Source organism: Mus pahari, chromosome 12 (genome assembly GCF_900095145.1).
Source record: "Mus pahari chromosome 12, PAHARI_EIJ_v1.1, whole genome shotgun sequence".
Classification (NCBI taxonomy): Eukaryota; Metazoa; Chordata; class Mammalia; order Rodentia; family Muridae; genus Mus; species Mus pahari.
Window position 1 is genome coordinate 505,679 of NC_034601.1, and position 18,976 is coordinate 524,654.

General features: G+C 46.5%; 1 long non-coding RNA gene and 1 pseudogene across 1 annotated transcript in view; one reads left to right on the forward strand and one right to left on the reverse strand.

Moving 5' to 3' along the window:
• The window catches only part of LOC110330162, a 9,166-nt gene extending 1,570 nt beyond the window's left edge, over window positions 1-7,596 (reverse strand). Inside the window, exons 1-2 of the long non-coding RNA XR_002380941.1 lie at window positions 7,347-7,596; window positions 2,340-2,536 (exon numbers count right to left, since the gene is read on the reverse strand). This is a non-coding gene — a long non-coding RNA (uncharacterized LOC110330162). The remainder of the gene's footprint in view (window positions 1-2,339; window positions 2,537-7,346) is intronic.
• Window positions 7,597-9,787: 2,191 nt separating this feature from the next.
• LOC110329912 lies at window positions 9,788-10,579 on the forward strand (annotated as a pseudogene).
• The last annotated feature ends 8,397 nt before the right edge of the window (window positions 10,580-18,976 follow it).

Genomic DNA, 18,976 nt, shown 5'->3' on the forward strand with positions numbered 1-18,976 from the left:
CGCCAGATCTCGTTAAGGATGGTTGTGAGCCACCATGTGGTTGCTGGGATTTGAACTCAGGACCTTCGGAAGAGCAGTCGGGTGCTCTTACCTGCTGAGCCATCTCACCAGCCCGGCTTTGGACTCTTGAATGATGATGAAATTGTTAAGATTTCCAGGCATGGTGGTATACACCTGTGTTGTAATTGTCCTCCAGGTCAAGCAACTGTCATCCTGGGTGGGTTCAGCTGCATACTCTTGCAAGAGAATCATCCCCAGTGGATTTGTTGACGGTTGCACACCCTCATGGAGGGTGAGGGGGCTTAGAAGACCCACATCTGAGTACCCGGTCTCTTCCTACCACTCCTGGTGTGTGCTATTCTGACTTAAATTCATGTGGCCTTGGGGAGGAACTGAAGTAATAGGCTGAGGAAGACTAGGGAAGGGAGACTCCGTTTAACTGGCTACTGTGGGAGGAGCCCTCAAAGCCCTGCAAGTAACCCCTCACTTAACGCTCTGTAAGGAAGCCCAATAAACTCATTGCTTCCTCCAGCATGAACTTTGGTAAGACTGTGGCTCTGTCATTGGGAGCTTCGGAGAAGGGGTAGATGTTATGGCTCCTCCAGAGGTAAAAGCCCAAAGATTGGGACTTCAAGGTCATCTTTGATGACACAGCAAGTTTGAAACCAGCCTGAGCTATTAAAATAAACAAACAAGCAGAGGTTGGCACTATGAAGACAGCTCAGCAGTTAACAGCACTAGTCACTCTCAGAGCAACCCAGAGGTCCTGAGTTCAATTCCCAGCACCCACATGGCAGCTCACAACCGTCTACAAGTCTAGTTCCAACGGATCCAACACTCTCCCACAGATATACATGCAGGCAAAACACCAGTGCATATAAAACAATAAATAAATAATAAAAAGAATAATAATAGAAACCAGGGGTATGGCTGGAGGGATGCAGCTCATGGCTAGAGGACTAGCATGCAGCCAACCCTGGGTTCAGTTTATCAACAGCACAGAAAGCAGGGCAGAGTGGCACATTTCCACCACCCGGCACTGGGAGATAGAGGCAATGGGACCAGAATTTCCAAGTCACTCTCAGCTACATAGCAACTTCAAGACCAGCCAGGTCTGTAGGAGCCTCTGTCTTTTTTTTTTTTTTTTTTTTTAAAGGATGAGTGAGTTTGGAGAGATGGGTCAGAGCTTAAGAGTGCTTGCAGCTCTTCCAGAGAACCTGAGTTCAGTTCCCAGTACCCATATCAGACAGTTCGCAACAGCCCATAACTCAAGCTCCAAGAGACCCAACACCCTCTTCTAGCCTCCAAGAGCACACACCACATATACACATGCACACTCATAATTACAAATAAAACAAACCTCTCAGCCATGAGTTCCAGGACAGACAGAACTACACAAAGAAACCCTGCCCTGAAAAACCAAATAAACAAATTAAAAACCCAAATAAATAAATAGACTCTCTTAAAGAGTAGTAAAATTAAAATAAGAGACAAGAGTAGAAAGTGGAGAAGAAACAGGACTATTGGGGAGAATTTTTAAAAGATTTTTTAATCTTACATTTTTACATGTATGAGTGTTTTGTATATATTTATGTATTTGTACCACACGCATAGAGGTCCAGGAGAGGGTGTTGGGTTCACTGGAACAAGAGTTACAGTCAGTTGTGAGTCACCATGTGATACTAGAACTGAACCAGGGTCCTTTTACAAGAGCAACCAGTGTTCTTTTTTTATATATATATATTTAAGAAATTTGATTTCATGTGCATTGGTGTCAGATCTCCTGGCACAAGGGTTACAGACAGTTATGAGCTCGCATGTAGGTGCTGGGGATTGAACCTGGGTCCTCTGGAAGAGCAGCTAGTGCTTTTAACCACTGAGCCATCTCTTCTGCCTACAACCAGTGTTATTAATGGCTGAGCCATCTCTCCAGCCCTCTGTTGGGAGTTTTGAAGTTGGAACGAATGTATTTTGCATTATAAGATGCCTATGAGCATATAGGGGCCAAGATTAAAAGTAATATGTGTGAGATTGCTCAGTGGTACAGGTACCTACTGCCAACCCTGACAATGTGAGTTAGTTCCCTGGGACCCACATAGGAGTAGGAGAGAACCAATTCCTGAAAATTGTCCCCCGACCTCCACATGTGCACAGTGGAACACACATGCATACAAAATAAAAATATATATATATTTGAGTGTCAAGTTGACAAGGGGTCTACTTGTAAAGGTTAATCATCATTGTCAACCTGATTTGATTTGGTTTCAATAAGACACACACCTATTGATATGTCTATGAAGAAATTTCCAGAGAGGTTTAATGGAAGAGGGAAGACCTACCCTGAACATGAGTGGCAGCATCTCATGGGCTGGGATCTTGTGCTGAACAAGTGGGAAGAGGAACGAGGTAGCTGAGGGCCAGCATTCCCCGCTCTCTCCTGGCTTCCTGACTGCAGATGCAGGGTGAGCAGCTCCCTCATGCTCCTACTGTCTTGCCTTCCAGCCATGGTGAACTGTATCTTCATACTGAGAAAATGCTTCAAAATACAAAACAAAATATAACTTATTCTAGGGCAAGGATTGGAAAAATCACAAATCTATCCATAACTGGGTATGCTTGGCACAGGGAGTGGCACTAATAGGAGGTGTGGTGGCCTTGTTAGAGTAGACGTGGCCTTGTTGGAGGAAGTGTGTCACTGTGGGCATGGGCTTTAAGACCCTCTTCCTAGCTGCCTGGAAGCCAATCTTCTGCACCATCCTGCCTGGATACTGCCATACTCCCACCTTGATGATAATGGACTGACTCTCTGAACCTGTAACCCAGCCCCAGTTCAATGTTGTCCTTATAAGACTTGCCTTGGTCATGGGGCCTGCTCACAGCAGCCAAAAGTTGTATTTGTTTCAGTTGTATTGGAGTGTGGACACACAAGTTTCTTATGGATGTCTATGACTGTTTTCATACCACAACAGAGCTGAGAAATTTCAGCAGAGAACAAATTACCCAAAAACCTTAAAGTGTTTAATATCTGCCTTTATTGGAAAGGCTTTCTGGCACCTGCTTTGGAGTATAGTTCTAAGACGTTTAAGGCTTGCATGTTAATTAGATGCCAAGTGCCAAAGTAGTGTCATAGTCTATTCCAGCAGGACTCTCATTCCAGTGTGGCTGGCATTGTTCTATGTAGCTCTTCTTCCAGGCCTGAGCATTCAGTCCTCTTGGTGAGAGAAGTCACTCTGAGAAGACTGGGAGCAACCCATTCCACCTGGGAAAAACTGGCTCTCACTCACTGATTCATGGAATCTCTCACCCTTTGAGCTCCATGGGTCTTCTCTTTCCTCAGCCTCTCCCTCCCCAGTGTGAACCCCACGAGTATCATCTACTGCAGGGTTGAAAATTCTATTCCTGTCTCACCTTGGTGAGGCCACTGTGCTCTTTCAGGATCCATCATGGCAAGATGTAGAACGCCTACATTTTTCAGATAGAATTCCATTCTCAGTGTTCCACTAAAAACTGCACTGGGCAAGGAGATCGGGATCCACAGATTGCAATAGTTAAACATCTCATCGGTTGTTCCTAATTTAACGCATGGGTACAGTTGTGGGGGTGGGTGCACTGCACCTGTGTACATGCCTGGAGAGGCCAGAGGTCAATGTCAGTACCTTCTAAGTCATTCTTCACCTTCCTTTTGAGGCAGGATCGCTCACTGCACTGATTCAGCTAGTCTGGCTCTGCCCCTCCAGAGTTTGGTTTACAAACGCCCCTGAGATGCACAGATATAGCTTTTATGTGGATGCTGGGACTGAACTCAGGTCCTCCTGCTTGAGCTGCAAGTGCTTTCCCAACAGAGCCTTCTTCGCCTCAGCCTCTCAGCTGCCCTATGAGCAGCCTCCCACAGAATGACGGCTTCCTTCCTGAAGGCCTAGCTTTTCTCATCCCTCCAGCTCAGGCTCCTCTGATGACGTTTCGTCTTCCTTCTGAGCTCAGGATGCTGGGATGCTACAGGGCTCAGTCCTCTCCTTCCTGTATAGATTTCCTCCTCTCATTTCTTATACCGAGACTCTATCTTAGCCATGTTGTATTGCTGGTGAAGAGACACAATGATCAAGGCAACTCTTATGAAGGAAAGCATTTAATGGGTCTGGCTTACAATTTCAGAGGTTTCGTGCATTATTGCCATGGCCGGGATCATGGTTGTACACACACACAGTAGCTGAACAGTTGAATCAGAACAAAAGACGGGTGTCAGGTCAGCAGCACATTTTAACCTGAGCATGTAGAAGGCTGGAGCTGCTGTTCCCTGAGGGAAAGGAGACAGAGAAGCAGCTGGGAGGGAAGAGTGAGGTCAGATGGTGACACAGTCGTTGAGGTTCCAGTCCAGATGCAGCTTCTCAGGGTAGGGGAGGTCTCCCTTCTGACCTTGGTTTACTGAGAGTTATCAAAGAATGTTAAAGGGCCAGCAAACTGGCTCAGCAGGTAGAGGGGCTTGCTACCAAAGCCTGATGATCCCTGGGACCCACATAGTGGAAGGAGAAAGCCAACTCTCACCAGTGTCCTCTCTGTCCCCCACATGCACACCTGTAAATGCACACACACACACACACACACTGGATGTAATACAAAGTTCAAAGTTGAAATAAAAAAGAATGCCAAAGCCAAGTGGTGGCATGTGCCTTTAATCCCAGCTCTCAGGAGGCAGAGGCAGGTGGATTTCTGAGTTTGAGGTCAGCCTGGTCTACAGAGTGAGTTCCAGGACAGCCAGGGCTACACAGAGAAACCCTGTCTGGAAAAACTGAAACTAAACAAAAGTGTCGAAGAGCCAGGTGTGCTGGTGCAAGTCTACAATCCCAATACTCAGGAGCTGGTAGCAGCAATCTCAAGTGTTCAAGCTTACCTCAGCTATACAAGGGAGTTCAAAGCCAGCCTGGACCAAACAAGCCCTTGTCTCAAGAAACTAAAACAAGAACAACTATCAAAATGAATGCTGAGTTTTCTGTAGCTCTTCTGAACTTGAGCTGATCCCTACATTTTCTCCTCAGTTTACCAATACCATGAGGCTCACTGGGAGACTTCTCATCGCAACCTGCATCTTATTCATGGGATAAAGCCTTATATGACTGTAATTTGATTGTGAGTTTGTCTTTCTGTTATCATTTTAATATGCTGCTGGGTCTGGTTTGTTAATATTTATTTAGGACTCCTCCTCCGTTCTCATAGAGAAGCCTGACCTGTAATTTCCTCTGTTCAAATTGCCCCTGTCTCACCAACTAACAGCAGTCACTTTCCCTGGAATTTTTTTTTCTGTAATAGTTTTTATATGATACAATGTAATGTACTCCTGAATATCCAGTACTGCTCACCCTGAAGACATATGCTCCATATTTGGCTTTGTGTTATTACCATATGTATCGTATCTTACAGAGTGGAGCTTAACTAATGAATGAGATATGCTTATGGTTATAAGTACATATGTGTATTAAGTCATTTTTTTCAAAGATGGTGTGTTTGTTTTGTTTGTGGCAGTACAGGGACAAAAGCCAGGGCCTTGTGCATGCTTAGCAAGTGCTCTATCACTGAGCCACATGGCCAGTCTCCAGTCATCTCTTTTTAAAAGCATTGCTGGGTTACAGCGTCTACAGACTAACTCAGCAGTGAAGGTGATTGTCATGCAAGCCTGTGTCAGCTCCATCCAGCCACATAAGGACAGAAGGAATGAGCAACTCCATCAAGTTGTCCTTTGACCTTTACACATGGGGCGAGTGCTCATATACATATAATAAATAAAGTTATATTAAAGTACTATTACAGAAGTGTTCCCATAATATCTTTAGTACTTCTATTTTATCTGCTGTTGTATTGTTTACAATTGTATTTTTTATTTTTTCTATTTTGGACCATTTCTCAGTCTTTCTAGAGGGTTTTTTTCTCTCTTATTTTTCTTGTTATAAAACAAAAACAAAATTTTGTTTTTATTGTCTTTTTGTCTCTTTATCTTCAGTTTTATTAATTCTTGCTTCATTTTTAATAACTCCATCAATATATAGGCCTGAGCTCTCTAAGAAAAAGTAGGGCTGAGGAGATATCTCAGTGGGTAACAGCACTTGATGTGCAGTCATTGGGGAGTCAAGTTCAAATCTCCATCCTTAGGTAAGAAGCTGACTGTGTGTGCCACGTGTGGCCTCACAACTGGATGGCTGCTGACCTAGATCAGAAAGAAATGGTTCCAAATAGACATTTCAAGTAGGCTATAAAAATAAAAGAATATCAGTTGTCATAGAAATACAAATCAAACCACAGAGAGCTAATACTTCCCAACCCTAGGATGACCACACTCAAAATAAACAATGAAACAAGGTTGACAAGGGCCAAGAGAAACTGGAATTTTCGTACTTCATTGGTGGGAAGGGAAACGATACAGTCTCTGTGGAACACAGTCTGAAGTTTCTTTTTCTTTCTTTCTTTTTTTTTTGTTTTTGTTTTTTTTTTTTTGTTGTTTTTTTTTTTTTTTTTTTTTCGAGACAGGGTTTTTCTGTGTATAGCCCTGGCTCTCCTGGAACTCACTTTGTAGACCAGGCTGGCCTCGAACTCAGAAATCTGTCTGCTTCTGCCTCCCGAGTGCTGGGATTAAAGGCATGCACCACCACACCCAGCTCTGAAGTTTCTTAAAAGGTTTAGCACTGGATGTGGTAGCCCATGTCTGTGGCCCCAGTGCCTGGGATTTCAGTAACACAGCAAATTCAAGGCCTGTACTACATGAGACCCTATCTTAGGAAAAAAAGTTAAGTATTGAATTTCTACGTAACCCATAAATTCCAATCCTAGGAACATAACAAGGAAAATGTTATATATATGCTCCCACAACCCTTGTACACTCGTAAGACAGAGTCAAGAACACCAGGGGTTCAAGGACAGACTTGACTACATAGGAAATTTGAGACTAGCCTAGGCTATATTAGACTCTGTCTTTAAAACAGATTGATTATGGTGATGGTTATGAAACTCTGAGCATATGTCAGTATCATTGCCTTGTAACAAAGAGTTAACCAGGCCAGGCATGGTGAGCCATGCCTGCAGCCATCCCAACACTCAGGAGACAGAGGCAGGAGGATTGATGAGAGTTGGAAACCAGCCTGGTTTACATAATAAGTCCCAGGCCTTTGTGGGCACAGAGTGATACCCAACATAATAAACAGATGATACATTTCAGACACGAGGACACTCACTTAGTCCCAAGCCCACCCCCCACCATTTAGAGGATCCTAGATCAGACTATGTGCAATGATAATATGCTTAAAATTTAAATGTCACAAATTAATCTAGCCATTATCAATAAATACATGCCATCCGCTTACCTTGACAAGTGAACCTTTGTAACTCCCTAGAGGTCCAGACTCCACAGAAGATGTTTAGGCTCCCAACTGGGGGGATAGATGGCTGACAATAAAGTGTTTGATGTACAAGCATGGGGGTCTGAGTTCAAATTTCAAGTACCCATGAAAAGACCAGGCTGGATGGCACCTATCTGTAAGCCTAGCTCTGGGGAAACAGTGGGGACCGGAGCTGGTTGGCCAGCTAGTCTTGGCAAATTCATTAATTCCAGGCTCAGCTGGAAATCCTATGTCCAAGTTCAGTGTGGCAAAATAAGGTGATGTCACACAGCTTTAATCCCAGTACTCAGGAGACAGAGGTAGGTGGATCTCTCGAGGTAGGCTAGCTTGGTCTATATATTGAGTTCTGGGCCATCTAGGGCTACATAGTGAGATGGTGTCTCAAACTTAAATCACTGAGGCCTGGAGAGATGGTGGCTAGGGATATTGACTGCTCTTCCAGAGGACCCAGGATCGTAGTCTCAGCACCCACATGGAGGTTCACAACTCTAACTCCAGTTCCAGGGGATCTGATCCTCCCTTCCGCCTCCCAGGGTTGCCTGGCATGCACTTGGTGTACGGGCATACATGTAGAAACACTCATACCCATGTGAGCAAGTGGGAAAAAGCTTAAATAAATAAATGAAACTAAGGTGGAGAGTGAATCAAGACACCAGTGCAAACTTCATATCTACACGCACACGAGAGAGACAGAAAGAGAGAGAGACAGAGATGGAGATACATAGAGAGCATGAATAGTCCTTGCAGCTCTGTTCCACATGAGGGATAGGTTGAGAGCTCTGTACCCAGGCTTCTTTCCTCCAACTCCTGGATCTGGCCACATTATGGGGGTACCCATGTGCATGCATCTGGATACCATAACTCTATATACAACTAGCTGTGGTCATTTCTTCTATAAACATCCAGTCCTTAAAACCCTATATGACAGAGGAAAAACAATAGGGGGTTATTTGTCACTCTCTAGAGGACAGACCTAGAGAAGATGCCAGCACAGGTCCTAGAAACCAGTGTTGATATGGCATAGACCCCAGGCTCCATGTATATACATTGCTCACTGTCATGGCCTGTTTGGAGCTGTCCTGGAGTCTTTGTCCTTTGGGAGGGGGCCTGGCTGGAGGATGGCCAAGGGTCTCCCTAAAGAGGGTTGCCCAACCTAGTAAATGTCTTTGCCCATGTCTCAGGGGACCCTTCCATTTTGTTGAATGAAACAAATCCACAGCAAAGAGTCTATTTCATCATTGTGATTTTTTAGAACACAGGGACAAAGAGAAGATTCTAAAAGCCTCCAGGAAAGGGAATGAGAGGGAGAGAGGGAGATGGACAAGGCATGGCTTCATATAAGGAACCAGTATCAGAATGACAATAGGCAATGCCCTTCCAGCACAGAGCTGGAGGCTGAAGGCAGAAAGCCAGGCTTTCACATGGGGGAGGGGGCTGCCTGATAACCTAGAACTCTGCATGCAGAGGCCACACTTGGAGCTGAAAGGGTCTCATGCTTAGTGTGGACTTACAACCTGAAGGATGTGGAAGAAGCTACAGGCAAACCCTCAGCCGGCCTACAGGGGGATTTCCAGGAAAGATTAAGGTAAGAAAACTCCCTAAGAGTGAGAAGCCAGTGATGGCCCTGATCTAAAAAGGTCCAGGACGAAGCAGGGCTGTTTGTCTGCCCAACATTGCCTCTTGCTCATCTGTATCTGCTACTGCTACATCCTTCACTGGCATCAGAGTCCAGCTTCTCCAGGTCCGACATAGACTGAAGACCGAAGGCTCTCCAGGAATCTTTCAAGCCTTCAACACCTGTTGAAGCATCCAGCTGCAGGAACTGGGGAGTCACCTCATCTCAGCCTTTCCAGTGTAAAGACAGCCACTGTTGGACAAACCCTGTTGGTTGTAAGGCCTTCTAGTAAACCTCCTCCCCCTTCTAAAATAATATGGTCTGTCAGTTCTGATCCTTTAAGGACCCGCCCAACGCCGAGTGGATGGGGAAGAACGGTCACATCAGACTTGTAAACGTGGCCTACCCATAGTGCTTTAGAGGCTACGACAAGATGCACTGTACTAAGCACACTTAGACAACAGAGGGCCCAGTATAACAGGGAGGCCAAGAAGGAAGGGAAATCCCCTACCCCTACCTTCAAATGAATGTAGTTGGCTTTTTTTCTTTATTCTTTCTTTCTTTTTTTAAAAAAAGGAGTAATCAGTTGACTTTGGCTCACAGTTCAGAAGGAACAGTCTCTATCACACCAGGGAAGACATAGCAGTAAGACTGGTTTCTGTTCACGACATTTAGAACATGAGGTAGCCGGCCACAGGGGCTGGCAGTCAGGAAGCAGCGATGTTTTATCAGAAGCAGGGCTAATTAGCTTTTTTTTTTTTTTTTTTAAGTGCTCCACCAGCCGAGCAAGATGCCCAAAGGAAAGAAGGCCAAGGGGAAGAAGGTGGCCCCGGCCCCCACCGTCATCAAGAAGCAGGAGGCCAAGAAGGTGGTCAACCCTCTGTTTGAGAAGAGGCCCAAGAACTTCGGCATTGGACAGTTCATCCAGCCCAAAAGAGATTTAACGCGCTTCGTCAAATGGCTACATCAGGCTGCAGCAGCAAAGAGCCATCCTCTATAAGCGGCTCAAAGTACCTTCTACCATTAACCAGTTCACCCAGGCGCTGGACAGGCAGACAGCTACTCAGCTGCTTAAGCTTGCCCACAAGTACAGGCCAGAGACAAAGCAAGAGAAGAAGCAAAGGTTACTGGCCCGTGCTGAGAAGAAAGCTGCTGGCAAAGGCGACGTCCCAACCAAGAGACCACCTGTCCTCCGAGTATAAGTCAATACAGTCACCATCTTGGTGGAGAACAAGAAGGCTCAGTTAGTGGCGATTGCCCATGACGTAGACCTCATTGAGCTAGTGGTTTTCCTGCCTGCCCTGTGTGGAAAGATGGGGGTGTGTGCCCTACTGCATCATCAAGGGAAAGGCCAGGCTGGGGCGCCTGGTCCACAGGAAGACATGCACCTCTGTTGCCTTCACACAGGTTAACTTGGAAGACAAGGGTGCTCTGGCTAAGCTGGTGGAAGCTATTAGGACCAATTATAATGACAGATATGATGAGATCCGTCGCCACTTGGGAGACAACGTCCTGGGTCCTAAGTCGCATTGCCAAGCTGAAAAAGGCAAAGGCTAAAGAACTCACCACTAAACTGGGTTAAATGTACACTAAGTTTTGTGTACATAAATATAATTACAATTTTTTTTAAAAAGCAAAAAACAAACAACAAAACAAAACAAAAAAACCCACCAACAACAAAAAACCAGATCATGCTGCATACGCAGCCCAAGCTGGTTTCTTTTGTTTTTGTTTGTTTTGTTGGAACAGAGTTTCTCTGTGTAGCCCTGGATGTCCTGGAACTCACTCTGTAGACCAGGCTGGCCTTGAACTCAGACCTGCCTGGCTCTGCTTCCTGACTGCTGAGAGTAAAGGTGTGGACCACCACTGCCTGGCCAAGCTCAGGCTGTTTTTAAACTGTGGTAATCCTCCTTCAGCCTCCTGAGTGCAGGAATTGCAAACATGTCTCACTGCACACAGCTGCTGCGTTTGTTTTTGTTGCTGCATAACACATGCCCCAAACTTAGTTTAAAACACTGTCCTTAGTCAAGCTGGGTGTTATAGACCTGTGATTCCAGCACTTGGGAAGGAAAATCAGGAGTTCCAGACATTCTCAGCTTGGTCAAGAGCTTTAGGGCAGTCTGGCATATATGAGATCATATTTCAAAAAGAAGGGAGAAGGGAGGAGGAAGAAAACCAAAGAGCAAGCTCTGCTTGGTGGCACATGCCTTAAAACCCGCAGTAGGGAAGGAGGCAAGCAAGTTCCAGCACAGAAATCTCTTTCCACCATAGTTAGAAGTCAGGAGGGCTCCGTGGCTGGTCCCCTACTTGGAATCTTTTTTTTTTTAAATGGGGAGGGGCTAGAGAGAGGGGACAGTGATTAGGGACATGTACTGCTCTTGTAGAGGACACGGGTTCAGTTCTAAACACCCAGGTCATGAAGCTCTGTTTGCAACTCCAGTTGCAGAGGCTCCAATGCCCTCTTCTGGCCTTGGGCACCTGCATGCACAGTTTACACATAGACTCACAGCAATCACATGGCTGCCACCAGATGCTCTGAGGACTGACTGTCCCTGATGAAATCAGGGCTTGGCCTCAAGAATATGTCTCCTGAAAGGTTTTTAATGTCTTTTACAACCCCTCTTCTTTTCTAGTTTTCTTTCTGATGCTGAGAAAAAATACTGACCGCAACCGGCTTGGGCAGGACGAAAGGGTTTACTCGGCTCACGTGTCCAGGTCGCAGTCTGTCCCCAAGAGAAGTCAGGGCAGGAACGGAGATGGAAGCTGAGGAGGGACACTGCTTACTGCCATCCTCTGTGGCTCACGAGGTTTGCTTTACAGTCTGGGATCACATCCAGGGAAGCCACTGTCCCCACGTGTGGCCATGTCTGTGTCTCTCACAGGCCAGTCTGATCTGGGCAATGGCTCAACTGACATTCCCTCCTCAGGTAACTGAGGTGTGTCAAGTTGACAGCTGAAGCTAACTAACCAGGGCACCTTTAATATATAGGCACAGAAGACAATTAGAAAATAAATGGGTACTGCTCTGTGTTCTCCACTTTTGGGGTGTCTAGCCACACAGTTTAGAGGGTTCAGCTCACCACTCACCTTCCTGCATTCTGCCAAATCCATATGTTCTAGTAACGGAAGCCAGCTACCTACCCAAGTCAGGGTGTGGATGTCAAATGAGCCTGGGAACCTCTGTTCTGTAGGAACGAGCCTCCAGATTTGACCTCTGACCTCCTGGACACTGCCACAGTCTTCTTGGTTGCCGTCTGGTTCTGGGCCTAGGCTTCAGCCCACTTCCAAGTTTCTGCCTCTAGGAAATGAAACCATAACCTTGCGGTTGGGAAGCACCTTAGGTCTTTCCTCTGGCTACCCGCAGCTACATCTTTTCCGAGTGCAAGGAACGTCTTGCAGAGGCTGATGCCGAGGTCAACCATGAACTAATGGGTACTGGGTCTGAGTCACTCAGCCCTCAGTGCCTGGCGTCCAAACTACGGAGGAAAACCCAACTAAAATAGACACGTTCATCCAGTTGTGCCTCCCTTGAACAGTTTTTAAAAATTAAAGCTGGGACAGTGTCTCTTGTAGCAGGTGATTTTTAAGTTTGAAGATCACTTCTGATTCTCCCTTTCCATCTCTCAAGTGCTGGGATTACGGGCATGCAACAGCAAGCGTGGCTTTAAGTCTTTGGGGTTTTTTTTTTTTTTCCCATTTTGTAAAAATAAATGATGATCAAAGGTAAACACACACACACACACACACACACACACACACAGGACTGGGGGTACATGCTTATAATCCTAGCATATGGGAGATGGACGCAGGAGAATGAGCTTCTTCTAGGCTATGTGGTAAGTTTGCAGCAGGCCTGGGATATATGAGACCCTGCCAAAAAAAAAAATATGGAGCTAGAGAAAGTACCCAAGGAGCTGAAGGGGTCTGTAACCCTATAGGAGGAACAACAATAGGAACTAACCAGTACCCCCAGAGCTCATGTCTCTAGCTGCATATGTAGCAGAGGATGGTCTAGTCAGCCATCAATGGGAGGAGAGGCCCTTGGTCTTGCGAAGATTCTATGCCCCAGTATAGGGGAATGCCAGGGCCAGGAAGTGGGAGTGGGTGTGTTGGGGAGCAGGGGGGGGAGGGTATAGGGGACTTTCAGAGAGGAAACTAGGAAAAAGGATAGCATTTGAAATGTAAATGAAGAAAATATCTAATAAAAAATCTTTTTAAAAAGTATGGGGCTCAGGAGAGGGGTTTAGTAAGTGCTTAGTATACAAGCCCCAGGACCTGAGTTAGAATCTCCTGAATCCATGTAGGGGCCAGCAAGGTAGCAGTTATCTGTAATCCCAGTATCCTTTGGTGAGATGGAAGGGAGTATAGGAGACCCCCCTGGAAGCTTTCAGAGAAGCTATGGGGTGTTTGCAGTGGTGAACAGCAAGGAGACCTTATCTCAAGCAAGGTAGAAGGTGTGGACTAATCGCTATGTCCATACTGCGGTGCATGTATGTCCTCAGCACGGATACACACTAAGACTAAAACAGAGAAAGCTGGGTATGATGGCAGAGGCGGGGGGCCAGCCTGGTCTACAGAGGGAGTTCCAGGACAGCCAGGTACAACACAGAAACAGTGTCTCAAAAAACAAAAACAAACAGAGATAAAAGGGGGGTAAGACTGGGAGGGGGGGAGAATGAAGAATTACTATTAATGGGACAGTTTAGAAAGATGACAACAGATTAAAGTGGCAGATGCTGGCTGGTGGTGCTTGCCCAACATTGAAGGCATGCACAAACACAACAATTAAAATGGCTAGGATCATAACTTTTATACTATGTATATTTTTTTTTGCTACAATAAAAAGGTAGTTTAAAAAATCACAAGGAAAAAATCAGTGAGTGGGCCAGCCATTGCCAGGTGAGGATGAGAATCTAACACAGAGCACTGCTGGCTCTAAGGACAGAGTGGAGGAGTCCCCTGGGCATCGCTTGGGCACTTATGAATGACTCATTGTGGGCTGGGTCAGCAGTGGGTTGAGTAAAGATGCCAGGGTGGGGTTGAGTTCTATTTAGCCACTGATGGATGGGTCTCCCTAAGTCCTAAGGAGCCAGGGAAGAAGCAAAGGGGGTACACTTCCTTCTCTTGTTCGATGTTCAGAATACTTTCTCATACGATGGAGGAGGGAGACTGTTTACAACAAGGCCTACCTGACCTATATGGGGTGACATGAAGAGTGCTCATTGGGTATCTTTACAGTCAGGCATCTGTAGCAGCACCTATAATTAGCCATGTTGTTGCCTTGTTGACCAGGGATATTCAATCAGCTGCAGGGGAAGAGGGATGGGAGGGGCAGGAAATTGTGCTGAGCCCCCCCCCCACCTCTGCAACTGTCTAGTGTGACTGTAGCCTTGAAGGGGCTGTCTGTACCAGTGATGGTTAGACCGGGATGTGATGTGACCCTTCCCACCCTACACCATCTCCCTCCTTGAGGACTGTTGGCAGCCAGCCCCAACAGCTGGGGATGCTGTGAGGAATGGCATTTATCTCACCCCATGTCTCCTTCCTGGGTCTGCCACCAAGGCAAAAGACATGGGATGGGAGGTCAGCTGTCGCTGGAGCCCAGGTGGGAAGGGCCACCTTGACCAGGGCAATGAGGCTTGGTGAGGGGGCATTGCAAACCATTGTAGAAGGTCATTGTTGAATCACCTTCTACATTGGTGCTCCTGTGAGTCCCCTGCAATGGCCATAGCCAAGTACCACCTGAAACTTTATAGTAATGATATTTCTTCTCACGGTTCTCGAGGTCAAAGTCCAAAACCAGGGATAAGCCCCACGCACAGCTCCGAGGAGTCGCCTTTGCCTTCAGCACAAGGGGGTCTCCGGGCCTTCTCTTCTTAGCCTGTGGCTGCAGCAGTCCGCCCCTGCCTCCACCACTGCATGGTCCCCTCTGTGTCTGTTTTGGCTTCTCTTCTGTGATCATGACTCACCTCACTCCAGGATAATTCTCCAGAGCCTTATCTCAGCATCCACAGACCCTCACTCTGCCTAAGGTAACATGATGAGTCCAGAGTAGGCAGTCTTTGGGAGATACAACTCCATCTGTAGCAGTCCAGCTGGCCTCCCTCCCTCCCTCCCCCCTCTTGCTCCCCTTCTCTCTTTCTTTCCTCCCATGTGCACATGTGATGGATGTAAATGTGTGTGTGTGCACGCGCGCACACGTGCATGTTTATGTGTATGGATGAGGCTGCACACACGTCATCCATAAATGCAGAGGTCAGAGGACAGCATTCCAGTACTGGTCCTCATCCTCCATCTTGTTTGAGACGGGAGTCCTTGTTGTTTGTTACTGCGCAAACCAGGCTAGCTGGCCAGGAGCTTCTAGGGATGCTTCATCTCTGCGCTCCATCTCGCTGCTGGGATGCTGGGATTCCAGGGTACACTTTTACATGAATTCTGGGAATTCAGACACAGGCCCTTATGCTTGTACAGAACTGTCTCCTGGCACCCCTGGCTTCTCCTTCTATAATGACACTAATGGCTAAGAATGAGCTTCCAGGGAGGTGGGTACAGGACCTGGGTTACAGTTGTTTCTGGGCCTGCAGGGTCCTTCAGAAGGGGTGAAAACCGGAAGAGCTCCATCTGCCAACGACAAGAACTGCCCTCTTGCAAGGATAGTACAGAAAACACCACAGAATGTGCAGAGGGGAGCTCAGTCCACAGTCCCTGCCAACAGCCCCTGGTATGTAGCCACCAGAAGAATCTACCTGTCACTAGAGGATAGTAACAAGGCCACAGAGGAGAAAGGAGACTGCTGGCTTATGAAACTTCCCACAGAGGATTTTAAAAAAAACAAACTATTTTCTACCCACAAAGCTGTCAAGGTTAAAACTGAAAACACCAAACCAGATGTGGTAGCTCTAGCTCCTAGCCACAACCCCAGGACTCAGACAGGAGGCTGAGGCAGGAAGATTGTTATGAGTTTAAGGCCAGCCTGGGCTACATAGTGAACTCCAGGTTGATTTGACTCAAACAAAAGCAACTGACTACAGCCACAGTAATACTACTACTTGGGCCCAATGCTTGTGTGCATGTCGGCGCTAAGGGTCAGGCCTAGGACCCAAACGTGCTAGGTAAGTGCTTTCTCCACTAAGCTTATCTTCAGCCCTTGCAACTGGAGCTCCTTTAGCCTCTGCGGTGCTGGAGACCAGAGCCTTTGGTGTGCTAAGAACAAACGCATCGCTGAGCTGCATCCTAGCACTCAGATGTTCTTTCTTATATAGTTTTAAGAAAGGACCTCAAATTTGATATATGGCTGAGGATGACCTTGAACTTCCGATCCTCCTGCCTCTATCTCCCTAGTGCTGGGTTTGGAGGCCATGTACTGTGTCGGGCTTTCACTCCATACTTTGAAATCTTAAAATGAACCTCACTTGGACCACTATTTGGATTCTATTCCTCTCTCCTTTAGGGATCCCAAAATGTTGACATTGACAGAAAAAAAAAAAAAAAGCAAAAACAAACAAAAACTTCAGGCAAGATGAGAGAAGCTGGAAACACTCTCTTGATCCTGAAACTACAGGCAAATTAAAGATGTTTCTGTTAAAATGCTGGGGTTTCCAAAGGCAGTGACAGTGGGACCCACGTTGTCTGGAAAGGAGTATTTAGTGAGGCACAGAGGTCTACCAGTTGGTGGGGCCCAGCAACTCACTGTCCTTGGGAGAGAGGATGTGATTTTTACAGTTTTCTCTGTCTTTCTTTCTCTGTGTGTTTCTCTCAGTCTCTGTCCAGTCCCCTAGTCCCTTAGCCCCATTACACACACACACACACACACACACACACACACAGTGGGGGCAGGGGCTGAGTCCTTTAATGATACCAGCCTTTCCTTACTTTCAGGTTGCCACGAGGCCCAAATGAAGTCAGGGTGACCCGGGAGGAAGGGGTCTATAACAGTTTTCTTTGAGACTGAAACATTACAGAAGGGAGACAACTCAAAACAGCTTCAGGAAGCTCCTGAAAGTGACAAGATTCTCTAGACCCCCTCCCTGCCAGAGCAGGGAAAGGCTGCAAAGACCAGCGGCCTAGGAGAAACAGAAATCAGGTGAGCTGCCTGGAAGAGGTGTAGACCAACTGAGTTTCCTGGAAAGGGCACTCTCCAGTCTGTTGTGTAGTGCGCTCCAGGTTCCCAGCCTTGTGACCCATGCTGAATGGGTGGCCTTTGAGTCATTTCTCCTCCTGTAAGTAAGCCCTCAACCACACTCCTGCAAGTAATCCTAATAAAACTCACTGGCACACCAAGTTGAATTTGGTGATGTCCACACTTTGGCCTGTCATAGGATTCCTATCTGGGTCTCAGAACCTAGATTTCCCCTTAAGATATAGTGGCCACCCAAGAAGCATGGCAGTGCTGACAAAGTCGCAGTCACCAGGATCCCAGGAAGCAGTTAGCTCAGTGCCGGGAGCACAGTGGGACTTCCATGTGTGAATGCTTCTCCTTCTGTGAGGCCACTGTCTGTTTTCTGGCACATAAAGACACATGGGAGTGGGGACAGGCCTCTGAATTCCCTGGAGTGTGTTACAGGCATAACCGGGTGGTGGTCCTACAGAGGTGGTGGCCCTACAGAGGATGGCAGCTATGGAATGATTCTGTCCGTACATCTGATCACTGCATGTTTGTGATTTTATTTACTTTGAGGACCAAGAACGTTTAATGGCTTGTCTAGGGCCATCCCCAGCTAGAACTGTGAGTGCTGCATAATAAGGGATGAAGTCATCTTTGGGTCCACAGACTCATGACACTTAGAAGTGCTTCATTTGCAGCGCGTAGGTTTTGTGCTTCTGTGTACACGTGCGTAGATGCAAGATGACTATTTACCTTAAGCTCCATAGATTGTTTTGTTTTGTTGAAGACAGGGTCTATGTAGACCATGCTGTCCTAGAATTCAGAGATCCTCCTGTCTCTGCCTCTTGGGTTCTGAGATTAAAAATGTGCACCTTCATTACCAGTGTCTATTTTTTTTCTTACATTTTTATTTATTTGTATGTATGGGGTGGCTACTCATACTACAGCATGTGTGAAAGTCAGAGGACAAGAGTCGGTTCTCTCCTTCCACCAAGTGTGTTCTGGGGATCAGACTCAGGTTGTCAAGCTTGGCAGCAAACACCTTTACCTGATGAACCATCTCAACAGCCCTAATCTTTGAGATTAAAAATTAAGTGCTAGTGCCAAACAGCAGATGGGTTGGAAGTGCTAGTTTGTACCTTCAAGAAGTATATACCAAGCCTTGGTTTCCTCAGACAAGCGGGCGGCTTGTTCACTGTGACCAGGGGAGAAAGGACAGCGTTTATGTGCGTTTTGCTTGGAGTGTTGCACAGATGCTACCAGAGTTCAATGCACTGGATATTGCATTCCTCCACAGAGTGTAAAAACAGGGCCCACAACTGGTTCCCTTGGCTCACACTTGCCTGCTCCTGCGTGGGTTCTTCTATTTCCTTCCCCTTCAACCACTTGCCTATGCCTGTGTCTGACTGTGAGCTTTGATGAGTACTTTTGAAAAACTTTATTATTCTTGGTGCTCTCAAACAGTCCAGGACAAACACATGGTCCCAGGGACAACAACAACTCTGTCTATATAAATTACAAGTCACTCCTTGGAACACAGAAATCCTTCCTGAGAAACAAACGGCTTTGATTAACTAATGTCTGTGGCTGCTTGCTCTTATCCATGGAGATTGTTTACGATTTGTGATAGTTTGGATCTTAACACTCCCTCACAGGCTTATGTGTCAGAAGCTTGGCCCCAGGTTGGTCCTAATGGCAGGTGGTGGAACCTTTAAGAGATGGGGCCTGGGCTGGAGAGATGGCTCAATGGGTAAAAGCACTGACTGTTCTTCCAAAGGTCCTGAGTTCAAATCCTGACAACCACATGGTGGCTCACAACTGTCTGTAACAGCTACAGTGTACTCATATACATAAAATAAATAAATAAATAAATCT